The sequence below is a fragment of the Sturnira hondurensis genome, unplaced genomic scaffold (genome assembly GCF_014824575.4).
Source record: "Sturnira hondurensis isolate 20B ecotype Veracruz unplaced genomic scaffold, ASM1482457v3 Scaffold0022215, whole genome shotgun sequence".
Classification (NCBI taxonomy): domain Eukaryota; kingdom Metazoa; phylum Chordata; class Mammalia; order Chiroptera; family Phyllostomidae; genus Sturnira; species Sturnira hondurensis.
The window spans coordinates 10,289,948-10,298,906 of NW_028094846.1; the positions used below are offsets into that span (position 1 = coordinate 10,289,948).

At 51.6% G+C, this 8,959-nt stretch overlaps 1 long non-coding RNA gene across 1 annotated transcript; it reads right to left on the reverse strand.

Moving 5' to 3' along the window:
• Positions 1-4,152: 4,152 nt before the first annotated feature.
• Positions 4,153-5,185, reverse strand: LOC118979165 (uncharacterized). Its single transcript, XR_005064853.1, has 2 exons — positions 4,504-5,185; positions 4,153-4,278 (listed from the first exon to the last, which is right to left on the reverse strand). It is a non-coding gene; the product is annotated as an uncharacterized LOC118979165 (long non-coding RNA).
• Positions 5,186-8,959: the final 3,774 nt, after the last annotated feature.

The window sequence follows — 8,959 nt, forward strand, 5'->3', positions numbered from 1 at the left end:
TTTGGTGATGTAATCCATGTCTGATTCAAAAGCCTCTACTTCCTCCCCAGATCCTCTAGGAACTAACAACTCCTCTGCCTGCCACTCAGCCTTTCATTCATCCATTAGTTATCATCCACCCTGTGCCAGGAACAGGAGTACAAAGATGGGTGAGGAACTGGGTGCCTAGGGGAGAAGAGAGATGGAAAACTCATTACAATTCAGGCCTAATACTAAGGTGATAATGGAGTATCGATGACGGGTGCCTAACCCAGACAGAATGTCAGGGTAGGGTTCCTGGGAAGAGGACGTTATTTCTGTGCTGAGTCCCCAAAGGTAAACCGCAAGGGGAAAAGCACTGCAGGCAGCTAGAGCTGCATGTGCAAAGGCCCCGAGGCCAGAGAGCTGGCAGTATCTGAATATCACCGATGCTTCACTTTGGTTGGAACATGGGTGTGGACATGCCCCTGGGGACTAGGGGGGGTCAGACTACAAAAGGCCAGGCATGCCACACTGGAGGGTTTGTTCATTTTGAAAGGTATGGGGTAGTGGAGGAAGGCTTTTAAGCAGAGTGGGACCCAGTCAGATTTGCATGTAGTCCATCACTGGCTGTAGTGTGGAGAGGAGAGGCTGGAGGCAGAGTGAGGCAGGGGCCAGTTAGAGGGCTGTTCAGTCATCCAGACGAGAAATTACTGGGGCTACTTCTCCTCGGGGACCTATTGTATATTATTGCCTTGTATTCTTATCTATGTACAAGTGTTCTAGTTTCCTGAACTTCCTTACCTCTCCCTTCCCCACTGCGTTGTAAACTCTTTGAAGTTCAGTGCTGGACTTTAATCTTATCTATTTAGATGCCTTTCTGGGCCAGGATCTGCACTGCTATCAGCTGAGGGATAGAAAGTGAAAAGAATGGGGACTGGCTAGAAGCCTTAGGCAAGAGGGAGCTTAGGGCCAAAGCAGAGAAAGGAATGTGAGGTTTCTTGCACTCACTCCAACCCCACACTTCCTGCCACCCAGCTGGGTGCCCACTCCAGTTTCTGAGAAGCAAATTCCGAGTCACCTCTCCCTTCCTAAATTGTCTTCCCCAAAAAGGATTCGAAGGCCATAGGGGTATTTAGTAAGGAGGGGGTAGCAACACCATCTGATTCTTGTTCCTTCTCACAATAGAAACAGAGAGGCTGATGACGACAATGGCCAAGCCAGGAAGACTGTCAACGCAAAGCACAGAGCTGTCTGTCTCTCAGCCCTGGGACCCTGTTGCCTCTGAGGGTGGAACCGCACTTGGAAAATAGGCAGAGGGTGGGGAAATTAGCCTTGAGAAGCTGGGTGGGAGGGGGGCTGGAGGGATGGCAGCCACCTCTGAGGCGGTGAGTAGAATCTAATCATTTAAGCCACTTCTCTGGTTACAGGGCTGACTTGTAGGTAATTGCCTGTTTACTCACTTCCAGTTCTCAGAGGCTGTTGGACTCCTGCTGCTCTGGGAGTTGTGGGCTTACTGACCCCCCCCTTTCCCCTCACCTTCTCCACTGTATTGAACCCGCTGGGAAGAAACAAAGACCAGAGTTCAAGTTCTAATGAGGTCTCCAGTGAGGTAGAGGTGATAGTCTTCGTTCCTCCCAGACAGAGATGTGGAAATCCCAGAACAGCCCTTAAATTGGCTGCTGGCCTGGTGCTTAGAATGAGTACCCTTTGGTGGAGGAGGGGTGGGGACGCAGGCCTCTGGAGTGGATTTCTGCAGGAAAGACTGCACGCGCAAATAGCCCTACTGTGTTCACTTCTTCCCCGAGCCACAGTCCCTCCCCCGAGGAAGGCATTTGAGTGCTGCTTGTAATAAACAAACTCCTGGAAGTCAGAGTGCATTAAAGATGCGATAAACACAAGTATGCAACTTGTCCTCATAAAGAAAACAATGGAAGATAAGTGAATCCCCGTGTGTGACTGTAACTGGTAGGAACTTGGACCGCCACTGCCAAGGGGAACAGATAGACATTAAGGAGGGCCTCATCTGCATTCTGCATTCCCATTGGACAGATGGTCAAGTATTAGTATAAGTGAGACTATAAGGGAGGCTCTGGGGACCTGAGAGTCTGTGAAAACATTGACACCTTCCTAGTAAAGCTATAGGTATGCAAACTTCTCCTAATTAAAGCACGTTGTTGCTATTTACAAATGGTTAGGGCAGCAATAACTAACCCTTAGGAGACCCCTCCCCAGATCAAACAAAGATAATTTACTACAGAATATCAAGATGAATCTAATTACAGAGTTTACTGTTGCTTCTCCTGTTGCTTCTCCTTAGGGACATTAGGTCCTTCAGGACTCTTGGCCTTGATCTCTGTTCAAGTTCAGCCCTGGTTTTTGGCCAGGGCCCTGAGGAGGCAGTCAGGGTCCTTGAACAGAAGGAAGAGGAGCGGTATCTCCAATGACACCAGGGCATCTCTGCCCTTTGTTTTCCTCCACTGTGCCCTGCTCTCAGCGGTACTTGTGACTCGCCGCAAAGCCACGTTTTCTCAGGATTCCTGTACCCGGACCGCCTTCCTCACACACCTGCTGGGCCAATTACTCCTTGCAGACATGTCTTGCTGAAATTACTTGTACATATGTTTCTTTTCCTGACCAGAATGTGCTCTTCCCACCTCTAAATCGCATGCATTTTTCTGTCCCCATCATCTAGATCAGAACCTAGCAACGCGGCAAGTACTTAGCATTTGGTGGTGAGATGCCGTCTGGGGAGACTTGAGTCTCGGTTTGGCCACTCACGGTCATCAGTGTGACTTTCAGGGAGGGACTCCATTGTCCTGAGTTTTAAAATAAATTCTGCCAATTCCAACTCACAGTTACAAATTAAAAATGAAACAACCGTGGAAGTGCTGAACAAAAATGCCAGGTACAGGTTTGTAAGGAGCTCCAAGCAAAGACATTTGTCTTAGTGTGTTCGGGCTGCCATAGCCAGAGACTGGGTGCCTCAAACAACAGAAAGGTACGTTCTCGCAGTTTTGGAGGGTGGAAGTCTGAGGTCAGTGGGCCAGCATGGCTGGATTCTAGTGTGCGCTGGCTTCCTGGGTGGCAGTCGGCTGCCTTCTCACTGTAGCCTCACATGGTGGTGGTAAGGAGGAGATCTCTCTTTTTCTCTTCTAAGGTCACAGACCTTATGACTTAACTGTATTTACCTCCTAAAGACCCTATTTCCAGATACAGTCACATTGGGAGTCAGGGCTCCAACAGGTAAATTGGGGAGTGGGGGGGGCACACAATTTAGGCCATCGTAATAATATGAAATGAGATTCAACAGCACACAGAACTCTTTAGTCCTGCCCCCATGCCCACAACGGGCAGGCCTGGTACCTTCTGAGTCCCAGCACCCTCTCATTTCGCTCTCTAGGCAACAGATTCTCTTTATGGTCCTTTGTGAACATTTATTCTTTGAGGACTCCTTGCCTGTTTGTCCTTCTGGGCTGTTCTTCTGGGCTTGAGTTTGGGTCTCTACACTCGGAGCGTGCAGTAGTTGAGGCTGTCTTTTAGGCTGAGCAGTAAAAAGGAAATGTCCTTTACAGATTGGTGTTTTCCTGCCAGCCTGAGTCAAGGACACAGGGGTGGCCCCAGAAAACAACCACCACCGAATTTCTCTTTGATGGAATTTCTTCTCGCATTCAGTGGAGGCTGGTGGAGTTTGTCTGTATCTTACCAGGGTCTCTGGAGAAGTAGCTGGCAGGCTTGGGAAGGCATTTGGCAGCTACAGTGTACGGATCGTGACTTGTATACCTATTTATAGATGACCCCATAATGAAAGCATGTGTGAGGCATACCCTATGCTTATGAAGAACTCAGCACACGTTAACTTCTCTCATCTTTTGCAGCCACCACTTCATAGATGAGGCAACTTAGGTCTAAATGGCTCAGCAGGTCCTGGGCCAAGTCCTCTGACTGAATACCCCCAAATGCTTTCTTCCATGCCAAGGTAACCGCACTATACCACTTCCAAGAAAACACAGAGCTCTAAAAGCTAGCCAAGGCAAACTCTTTCTGCTCCTCCCCTATGACGGTAGAGAGCTGGCACTCTTGTTGTATTTGCCCCATATGAATCCTTTTCTTGCTCTGGTATTTTATGGAGTTTAAAGTAGAAAATATATATGAAATGAGGTGAAATTCTTAAAGGAAAGGACTCTATTAATGCAAGGTATTAATTACTTTATTATGTTCATTTGATTTGGGACCAAACTCCAAGCGACCCTGAATACTCTGAGTGTATTTCCTTGGGATGTCTGCCCACCTGGGGCGAGTGACTGGGGGAGACACTACCTGCTTTTTTAAAAAAAATATTTTATTTATTTATTTCTAGAGAGAGGGGAAGGGAGGGAGAAAGAGAGAGAGATAAACATCAATGTGTGGTTGCCTCTCATGTGGCCCCCACTGAAGACCAGGCCTGCAACCAGGCATGTGCCCTGACCAGGAATCAAACTGGTGACCCTTTGGTTCGCAGCCCGCGCTCATTCCACTGAGCTACACCAGCCAGGGAGACATTACCTGCTTTTAATCACATCCACTCATCAGCCATCCATTTAGCTCTGAACCTTCTATGTGCCAGGGGCTCACATTTCAAGTGAGGCAGGGGCAGACTATGTTCCTGAAGAGGGACCACATAAATGGCACCCTCTTTGTTCTGCCTCAGTCCCCCACCCCCGCATGTGGTCAGTCAGGATGTCTCAGTTCTGACCTGATCAACCTGAATGCTGGGGACACTTTTGGGGATCTGCATATTCTCTCTTCAAGCACACCAACAAACAAGATGCTCACAGGTTGGAAGGGGGGGTCATCCACTGTGGAAATCTTCCTCTTGGGGTGGCGTAATTCCAGCATGGAGCATTAGGGACTTTTTTCATGGGGTGGAGTACAGTTGTGGAGGCCGGCTCCCGGTAGGTGTGACCCTGGCTTTCCAGGGCGATCTCCCCTCCAGCCCAGTGCTCCCTTGGCCCATACTTTCTGGTTTCTCCGGTCCCTCGCCCTCGAGTTGTAGAGGGATTTTCCGGGTCCCTCTTTCATCTGGCCTCTGCCAAGGTCTCCTCCCATCCCAGGAGGAAGGGTGGGTGATCCGGAGAAGATTTCGAGGGGCAGGGAGGTTGGATGGTGCCAGGGGAGGCTCGAGGAGACCAGGAGACCAGCACGGGTGCTCCTACAGCATCCGCAGCGGGGCGGCTTCCTCCCTGCTCCCGCCTTTCCGGGCCGGACCCGCAGAGGGGAGGGTGGCTTCCTGCGCTGGCTCCCCCGGCGCCTGCGGCCCGGAGGTTCGCGCCCTGCTGGAGAGCTGGTGGGGCGGGGGCGGGGCCAGGCGGTGCTGCGAGTTGCCTCCCGCAGCCGCGGCCACAGTTGCCAGGGTAACAGGGGAGGGCGCTCAGGTAGGGGGCCACAGACCGGCCAGCTCAGCGGGTGGGCGGGGGTTGGAGCTGCCTTGTCACCATGGGAACGGTGCAGCTATTTCCAAGCCCCGGGTGGCGCCAGTGGCGCGGTGCCAGGGCGTGAGGGTATTGCAGGACAGCGGCAATCTGCTGCAGCCTGGGACCTAACAATGCGCCCCTTCTGCAGTGCCGCCCGCGGCAAGAGGCCTGGCTAATCGGAGGGGCGGAGGATGCCCCTTGCTCACCACGCTTTCTCTCCGGTCCTCTGCAGGGAGCCTGGCGGCCCTGGGCGCTCTGGCTGCACGTGCTGCCCCCGCAGCCCTCGCCAGACAAAGAGGGACTCTTCCGGGCGTTGCCTTGACGCCCCCCTTGACTCTACCGACCCTTTGATTTCTTACCACTCTTGTCTTCATCTCTCGCTCGTTCCGTCCGCACAACTGCCTCCTGCTGTGCTTTCTTTTATGCCGCCACCTCCAGTTTGGCCCGCACTCCAAAAAGCTTCGCCTTAAAACACGACTCCATCTGACCTTGCCCCTCCCCCCCTGTCTTCTCCTTTGGTAGCTTAATACATTTATTATAAGGGCGACTGCTTCCCTCTCCTTCCACGTTGCAGCTCCAAGTTACCTTTTCTATTGTCTGCTCCTCTGCCTATTCAACCTAAACCTACCTTTCGTTCTTAGCCTTTCTAAGACGCTCAGAACCCTCTGGACGTCTTTGACTCTTTCCTGGTTTCCTTTCCCCCTTTTCTTTTTCTCTCAGAGGGCTGTGGGCCGCGGAAGAGAGACAGCAAATGGGTACCTAGACTGAGTCTCCTGATACCACCCTCCCCGCCCCCCCCCCCCCCCGCGACCCTGAAATCCCATTGTTCGGGTAGCGTGGGTGGGGCTGTAGGTGGGAGTCGGGGTAGGGGTTCTGTTGACCCTGTGACCAGTCTCTTTGCTTGTGAGCTTAACTAAAGGGAACTGGGAAGGAACCAGAGACTCTGGGTGCGACTTAGGAGTCGAACATCTCTCTTGTTCCACCTCTGCTTGGCCACTCTTTGCTTTAGCTCACGCACCATCTGTCTCTTCCCACCTCTGCGCTCCCTTCCCCGCGGCCCCCTCGACATCACATTGTTCATCCCTCTGGCACTGGCTCTGGAAGAGGAAAGGGCAGGTCCTCCTCCCCAGGAAGGAAGGTGGGGCAGAGCAGCTCCTGCAGGAAGGGAAGGAAAAGGAGGAAAGGAAGTGGCCAACAGAAGAAGGTGGGATCCGGTGGGAGGGCTTCACATTGTTTTCACTTCTTCCCTTTTTAGCTCTGCAAAGTCAAACCCAAGGCCATCCCAGAACCAAGGTCCTGCTGCCATCTCCCAGAACCCTTGCCAGGACTCCCTGTCTGAGCCTGGAGGGGACAGAGTTCTGGTGGGCGCCTAGAAGGGAGGTGGGCAGGGTTCAGTGTGTGCCGTAGACTGTTTTACGCACTCACAGTTTTAATGTTTCCATTTCCTTTTGTTTCTTTTCTGTCCAACACAATCGCCTTTTATTTCACCTTTTTTCCATTAAAAAAAAAAGGTTCTACCCCAGGTTGAACTATGCCTCCGGTAAGCAAAATGAATTAGGTGTTGTCATTTATAAAGGTCCGCCACTTAACACTGCCTCATCTCCACCATCATCATCACCTCCACCTGGTTCCTCCCCAGCCCACTAACTGTAAAACTCAGCCTTTGGGGGAATAAATATTCATGAATATAGCTCTCGGATTTTCCTGACACTGTTTTTCTGGCTTAGGCCCCGTTTCAGGACCCAGGAACACAGGCATGAAGGACTTTAGTTATGTGACTATTATTTGCATAGTGTATCTTTGCATCTCTACTCACTTAATATCCAAATGTCTAGAAAAACGCCAGCCAGGGTTACAGCTCTACAGAGAGCATCTTGTTCTTTGAAAGCCTCGGAATGAAAGATGAAGAGACCTGCACTTTGAAAGAGCTGGTCTGAAACCCAGCCTGGAGGTGACTGCTCCTTGTGGTCCCACCTTCTGGTCTAGTTAACAGTGTCACGAGCACTGGGCAGAGGGAGTGAAGACTCATCCCTGCTCTCTCTGTGAGCTCGTCTTCCCGGTGGGAGAGTGTTGTCAACAACGATGGCCTGGGGGGTCAGGAAGGGAGCCCAGCAACTCTAGGATTTTTGTGGTTTTTCATTGCTGGTTGCTGTCTCATTAGCCAAGGAAAGTACAAGGAGGCGGAGACCTGGCTATACCGAGTGGGGACAAGTATGGGCAGAGCCTTGGGGCTGGGTTGCTTTTCCTTCTGTTCTCCCTACCCAGTGTTCTGGAGGGGGGTTGCCACCACCTTCAAGTAGCAGATCAGTTTGCTGTGGCTCTTACTGGGGCACTGGGTTAGGGCACCTCACGGAGCTCTCTCCCTCACAGCAAACACAAGTCCTGCAGTCAGTTCTGTGGCCACTGTGGGGAGGGGTGCCAGGGTGCAGCCGTGGGGAGAGGAGATTTCTGATGAAATAATATAGAGGATGTTCTCAGAGTCAGAGAGCTCAGCTATGATGGGCGGGGCTTCCTGACGCATTCATGGTCACGGAGATGGTCTAGGAGTCTAGGCTAGATGTCCAATGGGTCAGAAATCCTGCAGCACGTGTTCCTGTGCTGCGTGGGGGAGGACAGTGACCTCCACGGTCCCTTCCAACTCTAAGAGCCTCCAATTTTGAAATACAGGGTCCGGCACAAACAACGCCCCCGATTTTTTATTACAAAATCATAAGCATGTCATCCTGTACCGTAACAACATCACACTCAAGCATACCATGTGACATTTTAGGAGAAGTGTTTGAATTAAAACTATACATTAGCACGCCTGTATTATTCTCCGACCAACCAAACTCAGGCAGGCGTTACTTCTGCCGGACCCTCTATACCTATGATCCTAGGCAGCATTCGGCCAGTGGCTCCAGCTATGTAGGGATTGCATGCATCAATTATGGACCGAATGCGTACCCTGTACTGCTGCTCTGCTAGATGCTGTGGGAGATTTGGAGATGGGAATGGTGGTGGTGAAGACCTTTGCCGAAGCCACTGATACTCAGAGTGAACTGAGGCCGGAAGGGTTCCAGGCCAGAGTGAGGGGTCCTGTGGTGACTCTCTGAGCCACCACATCTCCGTCAGAGCGCAGGGGTCAGCAGCATCCCCTTACACCGTTGCCCTGTGATTTGCTTCTTCCTGAGATGCTGGGCTGAAAGGTCTCCAGGGCTTTGACCTGCCGGAGAAGAGCAGAAAAAGAGAAACCGTAATAACCCAGAGAGAAGTGCCAGGGAAGGGGGGCTGTGTCTGCCAAGGGGAAAGCTGAGTGAGGACAGAGCCCACCCTGTAGGGATGTACTGGAGTGGGGTGGGGACAAGAATAAGAACCGGGAGGAAAATGAGGTGGAAATGAATGGGCCCCTGTAGGAGGAGGTAATGAGGTGAATCAGAAAAATCTGTCACGGAGATCCAGGAAGGGACCAGGAGGTTTAGTCTCTCTTGGTCTCTTTAAAATATGAGCCGTGACAGTCAGAGGGCCTGGGCTTATGAAGACAGATCTGTTTCGTTGGCTCCCACCAG